The sequence below is a fragment of the Panthera leo genome, chromosome A1, assembly GCF_018350215.1.
Source record: "Panthera leo isolate Ple1 chromosome A1, P.leo_Ple1_pat1.1, whole genome shotgun sequence".
NCBI classification, from domain to species: Eukaryota; Metazoa; Chordata; class Mammalia; order Carnivora; family Felidae; genus Panthera; species Panthera leo.
The window spans coordinates 77,477,013-77,490,643 of NC_056679.1; the positions used below are offsets into that span (position 1 = coordinate 77,477,013).

Here is a 13,631-nt window from a genome sequence, read left to right on the forward strand (position 1 = left end):
TGAAGGTTCTTTTTCAAGATTTGATTAACAAGTAGGGGAGACAGCACGGAGAGTGCAGATGTAGGAGAGCAGGAACGTAAAACACAGAGCACCCCCTCCCCGCCCCAGCTTCGTTTCGGGGAGAATGAGTCTTGCCAGATGGTGGGCTGGTATACTTATAATTTTACTGTGGCATGTGCTAGGAGGAAAAAAAAAAATGAAAGCACTGAAAATGTCACGCAGTGTGAAAGGCTTGTATGAAAAGGTACAGAGCTGTCTTTCAGCAGACAGTCTACAAAAGCTTTTCAAACTGTTGCCTCCTAACAGCTGCAGTGGTTTGATTCCTTCAATTCCAAAGTCTCTCTCTCTCGGATGCTATCAAAGACGGAAGCTGGCTGACTTGCTAACCCGCCCACCAAACAGGCCCAGAGTCTCGAGGTCTACCCAGGCTCCGTGTCCACGTGGACGTGGGCCGCGTCCAGCCCGGTAACCAGGCTCGGAGCTGGAAACCCCGGTCCTCTGCTTCCGAGCAGCCATTGAGAGCTGTGTCCCCGTGGCCGCAGGGACGCCATCCTGACCCAAACCTGCCGGTCACGCCGCGGCCACGTAAGGGACAGCCACTGCAAGGCAGCATCCAATGTTCCCTAGAAATGGCACCCTTAAAGGTATTTTCTAATTTAATTATGTTCTTCTGATTTGGCCTGTTCCTTCGGAAAGCAGGACATTTCAAATATTGATTATGCTTTGGGGGAAATTAAAGCAAATGAATGGTTTTACCCTCCCCGGGTAAAATATAACTGCCATTGCTCCTTTCTTTATTCATCACAAACTAGTTCTCTTCACTATTCTCTTTTAAGGACTCTGCTTTTTTTTTTTTTTTTTCTATTGAATATAATGATATAATCTTACAATGACAAGGGTGCTGTTTATTGCTTGTGGACTGCAGGGTGGGCGCTGGGCCACGTGCCTCAGTGAATGACCCCGTATAACCCCTACAATGGGACTGTATGGTGGACGCTTATCATCTACATTGTACAGATGAGACCACCGAAGACTCCAGAAAAGAAATATGTCATCTGAGGTCACACCTCCGATTAGAGAGGGGATTGTGTAAACTGGGGTGCGCTGTCACAGCCTTGGCTCCATATGTCGCTCACCTTAAGGAGAAGGTGAGTGACAGCCTTTCCTGCATGGTCAGAAAAAGGATCACTGACACTGAATAAAGAAAAATGATAGCATCGTGGGCCGTATTCTGCAGAGACTAAAGGAGAGGAGTGTTTTTAAACAATTAAGAGAAAAGAATAAAAATCGAGCTGCAGAGAGACAGAAAAGGACGCAGGAAAGATCTCATATGTGGAGTCAGAAGCTTCCCTAACCTACTTCACAGCCTTTACTGCCAGTGGGGCCTTCACTCTACAGACTTCAGTTGACTTCACAATATAACAAAATAGATAATCACCAAAGCCTCTTACAGCTTTTTCTTAAGTTCTTTTCTAATGTTTATTTATTTTTGAGACAGAGAGAGACAGAGCATGAGCAGGGGAGGGGCAGAGAGAGAGGGAGACAGAACCTGAAGCAGGCTCCAGGCTCTGAGCTGTCAGCAAAGAGCCCGACACGGGGCTCGAACTCACAGACCGCGAGATCATGACCTGAGCCGAAGTCAGACACTCAACAGACTGAGCCACTCAGGCACCCCAAGCCTCTTGCAGCTTTTAACTCTATGATTACAGATTTTAACATAAGGATTCCATTCTGTAGCCAACGTTCCATCCATCACTGATCATGACATAGGATGATGACTACATTTGTGAAAAGCTTCGAATCCACAAGAAGACCCAAAGTTGTCCCTCAGGACCTTCGGGCTGGCCCCTTCCCCAGCTTCCAAGCACCCGCAGGCAGACACCCTGAAAGTGGCCTAAGTTATTCCTTCCACACCCAGGTGGGCACCTCCCTAGCCAGATCAGAACATGTATCTCTTTTGTATATCCGGGTCCTGCTTTGATACTCCAAGTTTACCTCCTCTGAGTTTGCTGCAGATGCGTCTGTATCAATATAGTTCCTACTTTAAATTCCAAGAATCCAGGGATGAGGTCCATGGCAACATTCTTCACTTAAAGTTTTGTGCCTGAAATAGTTTCACGTTATGAAACGTCTCAAAAATTAACCGACTTCTTCAATAAAGGGTACTGTTATTCCAAAGGTGTCTACTGATAATACGTTACCATCCACAGCAATATAAAAGACAGAAAGTGAGGGTGTTTGGGAACCGGTTTATAATAAGTTGATAATGCATGCCATCTCTGTGTATGATCAGAGGAGTCACCTTACTGAACAGGGTATCATGCACTTGGAGGGTTTTGGGGACTCAGTGATGAGCTGCCTGTGGCATGGGCTCTGTACAGCCACATGCAGGAGACCATCACTTGGTTATGATGCCAAGGAAAAAGTGAGCCCTTGATCGCACAGATTTTGTAAAGCACCACCCCATAGCACACATGTCTGCCACAGAAGCCTCTACAGTGTCACTTTGCTTACTCTGTGGTTGGCCACAGCTGGCTGGATTAGCAGGGGGTGTCTTTGAAGGTTTGTTTGTTTTTGTTTTTTTTTAAGTTCATTTATTTTGAGAGAGAGAGAAAGAGAGAGCAGGGGAGGGGCAGAGAGAAAGAGAGGCAGAGAGAGAATCCCAAGCAGGCTCTGCACTGTCAGCACAGAGCCAGATGCAGGGTTCAATCCCACGAATGAGAGATCATGACCTGAGCTGAAACCAAGAGTTGGACGCTGAAACATCTGAGCCCCCCAGGCACCCCGACCTTTGAAGTTTTTCAATGAAGACAAAGGTCCAAAATATTGGGATGTCAGACTTCCTGCAAAAGGACAGAAGTACTTCGTATAATTATGAAGATCTCACCAATGAAAAGGAAATAAATGCACATAAAGGATGCAGCATCTATGCAATTTGGTATATGCCAGTCATTCTTTCTGACTCTGCTCCATCAAAGTTTGCCAAGTTCAACGCAATGGAACATGGCTAACTTGGGGAAGCTAAAAGATGGATGTTAGCTGTAGAAATCAGGGTGTCCATCTCAGACAGTAATTCAAACGCATTTATGTCACCCTTCACGACAACATTGACATCCCAGTTCACCCTTATCAGTGCTTCCATCAAGCTCATTCAAGACTTCTGAAAGGCTTCAGACTCATTTGCACTTCTTAGCGGGAGTTATTACTAAGGAAGAGAGAGCGCTGAAAGGTTCAAGATTCATCAGAGTCTATGCGCTTGGAAAAGAGAACTTTCAATCACACCAGAACAGTGCTCCGTGATTTCAGCCAGGTGTGAGACCCAGCAGGGAAAGAGTCAGCGTGTTACAGGTCACTGCACACCTTCCTCCTCCGTCCTCGCAGCCGAGGGGGCATCGCCAGCGTTCCAGGTGAAGGGCAGGGGAGGACAGCTTCGGTACTTCTCCCTCCTGATCTACTCTCGGTCCATCCGGGGTCACGGCGCGATGAGGGAGAGAAACTCTGCACTGAAGTTACAGACGAGCGGTTTGGGTGATTCGTCTTCGCTCCCGTGCAGGCTGCTGGCACATTCTGAAATCTTCACAGGACATTATGCTGAAAATACCTCCTTCCCCAAAGTGGATACCACAGTGGCAGCCCGGCTGGAGACAGGAGATGCGAGCATATTTCAACACAGACTTGCTTTCAGATGAAATTTCTGGAAGGGCCTGGTTCCACGGGCCACACACAGGGCCTGGCCGGAGGGTTTGGTGAGGGCTGCGTTTGGAAGGAAGGGTTCACGCTCCATACCACGACTGGCAGCAGTGAGCAGAAGGCTGGTGTTGTGCAGAGGAACTCATTTTTACACCTTTTTGATTGTTTTAATGGCAGAGAGCCTTTCCGGGAAAGTAAGGGGGGCAGGGCCACTTGATGAAAATGTTGAACTGGAGAGAGAATCAAAATCACCGCATATCAGGGTCTGGAGGGAGTTTGAAGAGTCCCTGCTCCACCGGTGCATCCGTGCTGGAGGGTACGGCCGTGCCCACAGTGTCCTCCTGCCTCCCCGACGTCACCCACAACTCTCCACGTCCCCACACCCTCTCTTCGAGCTCGGTTCTTTCTTTCCTGTACCTTCTGCACATGAGTTCTTGTCCATCCACTGGGACCAAACATCAAACATGGGCAAATTCCTTCTTCTGACAACCACGGAGATCCTGAGGCAGTCACCATCCTCCCCAAAGTGCAACCAATATTCTTAATCCGCAAAACTCCCCCACGAGTGACACCCTGGCCAGCAGTATAAGCATCACCTTGGAAGTTACTAGAAATGGGGAAGCTCAGGTCTTATCATAAGTAACTGGGCTAGAAAATTGTTGAAGGGAAGGAGAGGAGCAACAGGGGAATCGCAAGTGTCAGATCGGGAGGGAACAGACAGTATGGGGCTTAGCTGGGGGGTGCTGAGTAAGAAGCTTGCTCCAGGACCCAGGGCACGGCCAGCAGTTATGAGCAGGAAGGGGCAGAAAGGGTGGCCGCATCCAGACAGCAAAGGGCTCATTCTCAGAAATGAGACCAGGGTCTATCTTGTGCCCTTACCATCTGCGGACTGCGAAGTCGGGAAGGGATGGCATGATTTCCTCCATCCGTCCGCCCGAGTCCCTAGTCACGACTGTGCGTTCAAATTAAATGAGGTAAGTTACACAGAGGGCCCGGCCCCCAGCGGACACCAGGAAAGGATATTATCCTAATCACCTTTCAGGTTACCAAGTCTGCTGCCTACACCTATTTCCTCATATCTAAGCTCCGCAACTACTGAGATCTGGCAAATGTCTGCAGACGTTACCGAGAACCTCTTGATTTACAAATTCACAGAGTTCCTCGAAGTGTCTCTCATTTAATTGCACTTGTATCTCTGAGAGCATTTGTATCTCTGTGAGATGTCCAACAGGGCTGGTCCTGTCTGCCCAGGGCTCCCACGACTGCCCCTAGACACGACGTCTAGATCTCTTTCTTCCTTCTCCCTGAGGGGAGGCATGCATCGTTCTTCCCTCTACAAGCACCCTCTTTTTTGGTAATATGGTCATGCTTTCCACGTGGGTTATGCCTTTTTTTAAAAAATTTTTAAATGTTTTTATTTATTTTTGAGAAAGAGAGAGGCAGGGGAGGGTCAGAGAGAGAGGGAGACACAGAATCCGAAGCAGGCTCCAGGCTCTGAGCTGTCAGCACAGCCGGACGCGGGGCTAGAACTCACGGACTGTGAGATCATGCCCTGAGCTGAAGTCGGAAGCCCAACTGACTGAACCACCCAGGCGCCCCTGGGCTATGCCTTTTTAAAGAAATTTCCAGGGGCGCCTGGGTGGCTCAGTGGTTGAGCATCCAACTTCAGCTCAGGGCATGATCTCACAGTCCAGGGGTCCGAGCCCCACGTCTGACTCTGTGCTGACAGCTCAGAGCCTAGAGCCTGCTTCCGATTCTGTGTCTCCCTCTCTCTCTGCCCCTCCCCCGCTCATGCGCTTGCTCTCTCTCTCTCTCTCTCTCTCTCTGTCTCTCACATGCATGCTGTCTCTCTCAAAATAAAATAGATAAACCTTAAAAAAAAAAAAGACATTTCCAAAGTGTATTTATCCTATTCTGATCTTTCTCTCAGCCCCAGATCCACACTTCTACCTGCCCACTCGCCATCAGTTTTAGATGCTTCAGCAACACAAACTAACGTAACTCCAGTCCAGCGCCTGAACCCCTCTCACCTCCAACCACACTCCCCTCTTTCCACAGTCCGCTGCTGGTGATGGTCATTTGCAGGGATCCAGCCTTGAAAGCCCGCTGTCATACCTATACTCTTTTTCCTCCTTTCCCAACACATAGTCTGGTGCTCCTGCCCATCTCAGCCCTTCATGGCCTCTAACCCAAACTCCAATAAAAGGGCTCTCCATGGGCACGATCCTGGGCTCCCCCTCCCAAATTCATCGCAAATATGGCTGCACGACTGATTTCTCTGAATACAGCAGCACATAGGGCAGCATTATGCTGCTCTCTTGCTCCCCCCAGCGATCGCTATGTCCTCCCTCCCTCTGCTCCTGTCTGTCTCCTTCTTTGGAACGCCCACTCCTTCCCCACCCCCAAATCACTCCACCTTGGTCATCTGTCACCACCTCCGTGGAGTATCTCTTGCTCCCCTCCAAACAGACACGATCTTTATCCCGTGGCACTCTGGTCTGCCACTCTTGAAACCTGTACGTGGCTTCCGTGCATTATCACATCCCCTCGAAGACAAGCATAGGCTCTGCCCGATTTCGTCACAGCCGTGCCTCCAAGTATCACACCTGAGCACGAAGTTCAGTAATGCCTGTTGAACTGAATTTTTAAGTTCTGCATTTGACCACCAGAGAGACCACAGGAGCAAATTAGCCAAATCAAATGACAGAACTTGGCTGGGGACACAGACAGAGTTTGTTACTTCCCCAGCATTACCCATCTGTCTGCACCGCAGTTCTAATCCGTGTCTTTTAATGACTGATCACTTTGGAGCAAAATCCTGCTGGGCTGAGGGTGGTGGTTCCTCCCACCTTCCGGGTAAACACAGGTTGAAACACATCTGTCTACACCAAAGGTTGCACGCATGCTTTTGCTTTCCATACTGAGAGGAATAACCCAGCACAATGCCACTTGTGCTGTCTGATCTGAACTGAGCCCTGAGATGACAGGAGACATTATTTTCTAAATCCATTTGTATCCACGTGAACGTTAGTGCTGCTTGTGGGCATTTCATCCTGTACGTAATGCAAATGCCCCCCTGGGATTTGAGAATTGCATTATTTACTCTGAAGCAGGTTAGCTGAAGACCAGTTTGATGCTGGATCTCGACGCATATAAAAGAATGTATTATAAAGTGACCATAACTTTCACTTCTGGAAGAGATAACCAAGGACAGGACTGTGAATGCTCTGGATGACACCCACCAAATTGTATGAAATAAAGTTAATACGTGAAAACGATGTCGATTCTCAGGGGATCCCACGGAAGGTGGCTTTTTGGCGGCCGCTTGTTTCTGCTTGCCCTCTCCACAGTGAGCTGGTCCCTCGTCCTCCTCCCCCAGCACCCAGGACTCAGGACCAGGAAAATCCCGTCCTCCCCAGTCCGGCACAGAGCCCTGCTGGGCCTGCGGGAGCCCCGTGAAAACACAAATCATGCACATCGAGAGAAGTAAGGGGTGCAGGCAGCCCGAGTCCACACAGACATCCTCGTTTTCAGTGCGAGGCTGCATTTCAAATACATCGGGCTTAATATTTCAAGTTTCATGTGCTCCTGAAAAAAAATATGCAGAATGCAGCTCTTTCTAGTGTGGTATCAATGTGACTTTCTCTCTCTCTCTCTCTCTCTCTCTCTCTTTCTCTGTCTCTGTCTCTCTCTGTCTCTCTCTCTCTCTCTCTCCATTCGGATGGGAGAAACCCCTGGTGGGGGCGAACAATATATAAAATCCTCCCTGCTCTGTCCTGTGAGTCAGAGGAACTGCAGGGGGCCCAGGCATTCTGGCCCCTGCAAATCTCCCAGATACACTCTTACCCTCGTCTCAGGATTATTTTTAAACTTTCTTCAACTACCTATGCATTCATGAGGCTTTTGGCAAGCTCTGTTTACCCACGCTTCCTGGCTAATGATAAATTGGAGAAGTCATCATAGAGGGTTTTACTCAACCTTTGAGATTGAAGGCCATCACACATTCCAAACGCAGCGTTTAGCAGGTGAAGAAAGAGACTTTCCAGTGGCCTCATATGTAGACCATCACCTAAACTGTGACAGACAGACAGGAAGGGAGAGGCAGAGGGAGAGAACATTATGTGATCCAATCATGGAGACAAGTGGGATGGCCAGAGCCTTTTTCTATTCAGAGAACCCCCAAACGAAGGGAGCGGGGAGGAACAGTCTAGGAAACTGAATGACTGGATGGTTCATGTAACAGGAACTGGGGAGGAACTCAGCCACATCCTTTCTGGCTCTGGCTGTCTTCACTTCATTATTCCAGAACCAAGGGGGCAGAAGTAGCACCGTCTGACTCAGGCGTGAAGCTGTGAGTCTGTTCCTCAATGGAGTGTTTTCTGTGGAGCCTTTCTGCGGTCCCCTCAGAGCGCCAATATTTCCCTCCTTAAAATGTCTGCCTGGAGCTCTAGCAGCTGAGTATGGGAGAAAGGCTTTGTATCCAGACAGACTTGTGATCAAACCTGGTACATCCAGCATGTGCACCAGGCAAGTCACTAAACCTCCTGCATCCTTATTTCCATCTGTTATATGGAGGACAGAAAATGCCACTTCCGGAATTGCTGTAACAATCTCAGATACGGCATGTAGCACCCTAGTGGGGTCAGATGGTTACAATGTGGGACGGATGTCAGTCCCAACGCTCCCCACTGGGAACCTGTACTACAATACACATTGGCACTGAGAAGACCCCAAAGGGTGGTTATTATAATGAACACACAAGTTAGGATTTTCTATGCATGCATTTGTTATAGATTTTCAATATTTAAGAAAGCCTTGCAAGCCATCTGGTTAAAATTTACACCCAAACCTGGAACTCTGATTATGGTATTCACTTATAATATCGAGTCAGTACTCTGGCCACCTGAGAAGATGATAAATGTGAATTGGGGCGTGTGACTCCTGGGGTATGCCTTCATGGATGCCCATGTGCCAGAACGCCTCATTGCTTTGGCGACCCCTGGTGGCTCTCTCTTTTGTCCGGCAACTCTCACTGCAACATGTATCGGTATCCTCCAGACCCTGGAAACTCACAGCGCAAAGAGTCCATTTTGGTAAGCCCTTAAAATATGCTAAAAATTAAATTCTTTAGAGACAAAGACAGAAAGAAAGGTGGCCGAGAAATTCTCAAAGATGGAAACACGAAATTTAAGAGACCCAGTGTATCTCCCCTGCACAAGGTGCTGTGCTGGCAGCTGTGGGGAGTCCAGTCAACAAGAACATCCTCAATTCCCAATGACCTGCTGCAAAACCCTTCTACACGTGGAACATACACAAATCAAAACAAGTAATATATGACCTGGCAGCAAGACCAATGATAAGATACACTTTTTAAGATTAACTTAAGATAAACTATTCCAGGGTCGTATCCTTTATGATCCTTAGCCACCTCCAACCACTCGTTCATCAGATACCATGTCTTAATGAGTTTCCTTCTCGCTTTCTGTTCCTTCCTCCTTAGTCCCCCGAGCTCAGTCTGTCAATTTCTTACGCTTGGTTTTAAACACTCTTTAAATATCACCTGTGTTTACTCATTCAGCCCACTACCGAATGCCTAATATGTAACAGGTAGAAGAGACACCATCTCTGTCCTCATTGAATCATGTATACATACACATACACATACGGGTACACACACATGAACACACACGTAAGCTCTGTGATAACAATAAGGGGTTACACAAGGAAATTATAAGAGCACAAGTAAGACTTGCGACACCTGGGTAGTTCAAGGCTCAGTTGGTTGAACGTCCAACTCTTGATTTTGGCTCAGGTCATGATCCCAGAGTCATGGGATCAAGCCCCATGTTGGGCTCCACACTGAACATAGAGTCGGTTTAAGATTCTCTCTCCCTCTCTCTCTGCCCCTCCCCCTCTCACAATCTCTCTCTCAAAAGCAACAACAACAACAAAAATGGGCCAAACATGTAAACCTCTATGGCAGAAAATGCATTTCCTTGAGTTAGTGAATGAACAATGGAAACAAAATGCACACTTTTGATGTTTTCCAAATGGAAAAGTCTAGAATTTTCTCTAGTGATTATATATGACAGGCAGCTATACAGATTGTCCATTAAATACGAAAAAAGATCAGTGATGATGCTAAAGTTACACTGCATCTCTCTTCCAACCGTACCTCTCCACACATCCCAAAAAGTCATTTTAAATTGTATAATACCAATATATTTCTGATATAATGTATTTCTCGGTCACTAGGGACAGGAACAGTTAATTAAAGATTTGTAACATATACATGTATTAAATTTTGACGTTAGGCTTTCAAAAGGAGCAAAATCTCTCTTACAATGTTGTCAGACCTGTACGTACATAGTCAAGATGTAGTTAACTTACACTTAATACGATGATTCAATTTCCAGAGCTATGTGCTGCCAGCATCCTGTGTGAGTAGATGTTTTGTTCGGTTGGGTCTTATTTTACTTTTACTAAACAAGCCCTGATTTGGTGTGGTTAAACTATAGGAAACAGAATGGCACACATGAAGGTATGTATATTTTTTAAATAAAATCATGGACAAAAATTATATCTAATTTGTGCTTGTATCAAATTAAAGTCTCCTCCATAAAATTTATTTATATCAAAAAGTTTCTTTGCTATTTAGGTCTTATGACGTTAACCGAGTTCAGTTAATTAGAGTCTTACTTTTTCTACAGATAAGACTAAAATACATTGCCTTGATGTCCTCCATCTCCCACTGTGAGGACATGTATCCAAGGTGGAGTCAACAGCTACATCTATAGGTGACATGTTGGAGAACTGGACAGGTCCGTCTGTCCGGAACTGCCACAGTCTCACTACCATCTGTTTAATTTGTATGGATGTCAAGTGTTTTCCAACAGAGTAGAAATACTCTAGTGTTAACCCTTTTCAGCCAGATCTTAGAAAATAACACCTAGTTAACAGTCAAAAAAAATTATTTGGTTGACAGTGGACAAACAAGAAAAGAATGACACCAAAGATACACAATGCCTATGTTAATAGGATTCTCTTTGGCAAATCTAAGGAAGTTTTGCAAATTGAGTTTTGAATTCTTCAACTTTGAAGACTGCAGAGACACATTGGACCACTAGAGTTAAGAGTATATTTTTAAAATTTAAATTAAATAATCAGTACCTAACAAGTTATTTTTAATTTAAATTACTATAGTTAAATATGCATTGCATACAGTATATGCATTACATATAGTATATGCATATGTATATGTATAAAACAATGTATAAATCTATGATATATACTACATGAAACATAGCTGTAGTTTATATATGTTAGATGATATACTATATGAGTGAATACATATTATAGTATATGTAAATATATACTAAATACAGCATTAATATTTATCATAAAAATACATATAATGTAATAAAAGTCTCTTGTTAATTTCTTATAGCTTGTCCAAAAGTTGAGTTTCACTACCTATAAGAAATGGATGTTTTTATTACACATTGCCCACAAAAGCAGAGAGGGTAAATTTGAAATCAATAGGGTCCAATACATTTTTTAATTTTTTAAAACCGATCCAATATAAGTACAAGGCTGGTTAAACAATGTGAGTAAAAATGACAAAAAATGCCAATCATGCAATTTAGAGATAAAAATTCCCCCTACAGCAATCAGGCAGGCATTCAGTGGAATTAGTGGCCTGATTTATTGAATTGCCCATAAAACAATTCTAAATAACCAACGGGGGGGGGGGGGGTGCTTCATAGAAGGTTCATTCAAATAAAGTGGACCCACACCTGGGTTGTGATTTTTCTGTCATTTCCCTCACACATCCCCATCTTTATTGGGCTTTGGAAAGGCCTTTTTCATGTTCCATCTTTAACATATGTTTCCCAGACACCTCTTTTACTGTTTATGTAACTTTAATATAAAAACTATCTAAAGAGTCAAAATGCTTTTATGTATTGTTGTATTTAGCAAAATTCCTTACCTATCCGTTTGGATTTTATATTGGTAAAGACAGATTCACAGTTAAATTTTAAGCTGAATAATTCAGGTTGAAAAATAAGGGATTCTTTTTTCATAGGAGAGCAGATGGTTGCAAATTAATTTGCAAAGACACACTATTGCTTACAAAGAAAACACAGAAAATTAAAGATGAAAATGTGAGGTTTGTTTCCTGTATATTTTTGAGGAGAACCTCAAGGCTAGTTTGCACCCCCAATTTCCAAATAGTTCTGTCTCGGTTGGTTTTATTTTCTAAAAGCCATTATTTTCAAGGTTTGGCAGTTTATGTTTTTAACAACTCTTCATTTTTATTTTTCAAAGTTGGGGATTCATGCCTGCTTTATGGTGTAAACTATACAACCCTAAGAATTCAACACGGCAGAGCAGAAAATTGACAAAAAAAAAGTTTAAATGACAAGAGACTGCCTGGATACAAAGGAAATGGAACGCTTTGAGGCACAGACTTGAGATTAGTGTGTCTTTTGTTAAAAGGAAGGACAGAAGTACAGCTTGCCAAGGGGCGGGGGCGGGAGGGGGGATGTGAAAATATACATAAAGAAACAAACTTAAAAAAATCTTCTAAAATTTTCATCTGAAAAGATTTGAATGGGTAGATGCATTACTTCCTTATCTGCATTTGACTTTCTACGGGTCCTTCCAAAAACTCTCCATGAGGAATATTCTGGGTCTTGCGGCTCTTCTCATGAGAGTTACACAGGCTGACAATTGTCAGAACTTAGGAACTGCTATCCTTCCCTTGAAGACCTGCACGCCATCACACCCCAGTACCCTGCAGTCTCAGGAGCATCCCTGGGGATAACAGGGAAAGATAAAAAGCTTCCCTGAGTCCAGCAAGAGGCATCTATTAGAGTCCTTGTTTTGGGCACCAGTGCCTGTAATTTCTTCAGCATCTGAATCTGAATTGGAGAAGAATCCAGCTGTGAGGAAACAGGGAAGCATTGTTAGACTTTGAACCGCACAACCTGGGCAGAGAGAGTGAAACCAGTCTCCTTCAGAGGTAGGCAGAGCAGCAATGTTGGGTCCAAGGGCAAGGGAAAGGCTTTTATAGCCAACAGGCCAAAAGACATTCATTGAATAGGCTACAAGAAGGGAAAAAGAAGGACACACAATAGTTAGAAGATATTCTGATTAATTTCTTGAGATTAATAAATGATCTACATATGATATATTTTGTCATCGTGGGAGAGACTGCCAATTGAAATGATGCCCCTCATGGGATGTGCCAAGTAGCCCTTGGAAAGAAGGCGTTTACTCTTTGGGCCACTGACAATACACTGAATTTTCTTGAGCTGGCAGACTACAGTCCCATATCCAAATGCATCTGTTTTGTATTGCAATGATGTAAGAGAATTTTTACATTTTTAAATGGTTGTTTCAAAAATAACACAAAGAGAGGCACCTGGGTGGCTCAGTCGGTTAAGTATCTGACTTCAGCTCAGGTCATGATCTCGCAACTCGTGAGTTTGAGCCCCACGTCCTGCTCTGTGTTGACAGCTCAGAGCCTGGAGCCTGCTTTGGATTCTGTGTCTCCCTTTCTCTCCACCCCTCCCCTGCTCACACTGTCTCCATCTCTCTCTCAAAAAGCAACACACATTGATTTTTTCTTTAAATAACACAAAGAAAAATATGTGACAGAGACTATCTATTGACTGCAAAGCTTAAAGCCTGAAACTTTCACTATCTTGCCCTTTGCAGAAAAGTTTGCCAGTCCCTGAGCTAAGCCCTTATTTGGCCCATCTTGAGTTCTTTTTCTGCCTCATCCTAATGGGATGCTATGTGTGATACACTGCATTGCTCCTGAGAAAACACAAACATGGAACCTAATGAATAATAATACCCCGACAACAGGTATTAATGCATTTTTAATTTTGCAAGCTGGCTTAAAATAAGTCAGACTAACTGGAACTGTGCAG

At 44.7% G+C, this 13,631-nt stretch overlaps 1 protein-coding gene across 1 annotated transcript in view; it reads right to left on the minus strand.

The window, feature by feature from the left end:
• Positions 1-13,631, minus strand: part of NALF1 (NALCN channel auxiliary factor 1) — a 625,366-nt gene that overhangs the window by 490,990 nt on the left and 120,745 nt on the right. The window lies entirely within an intron of this gene.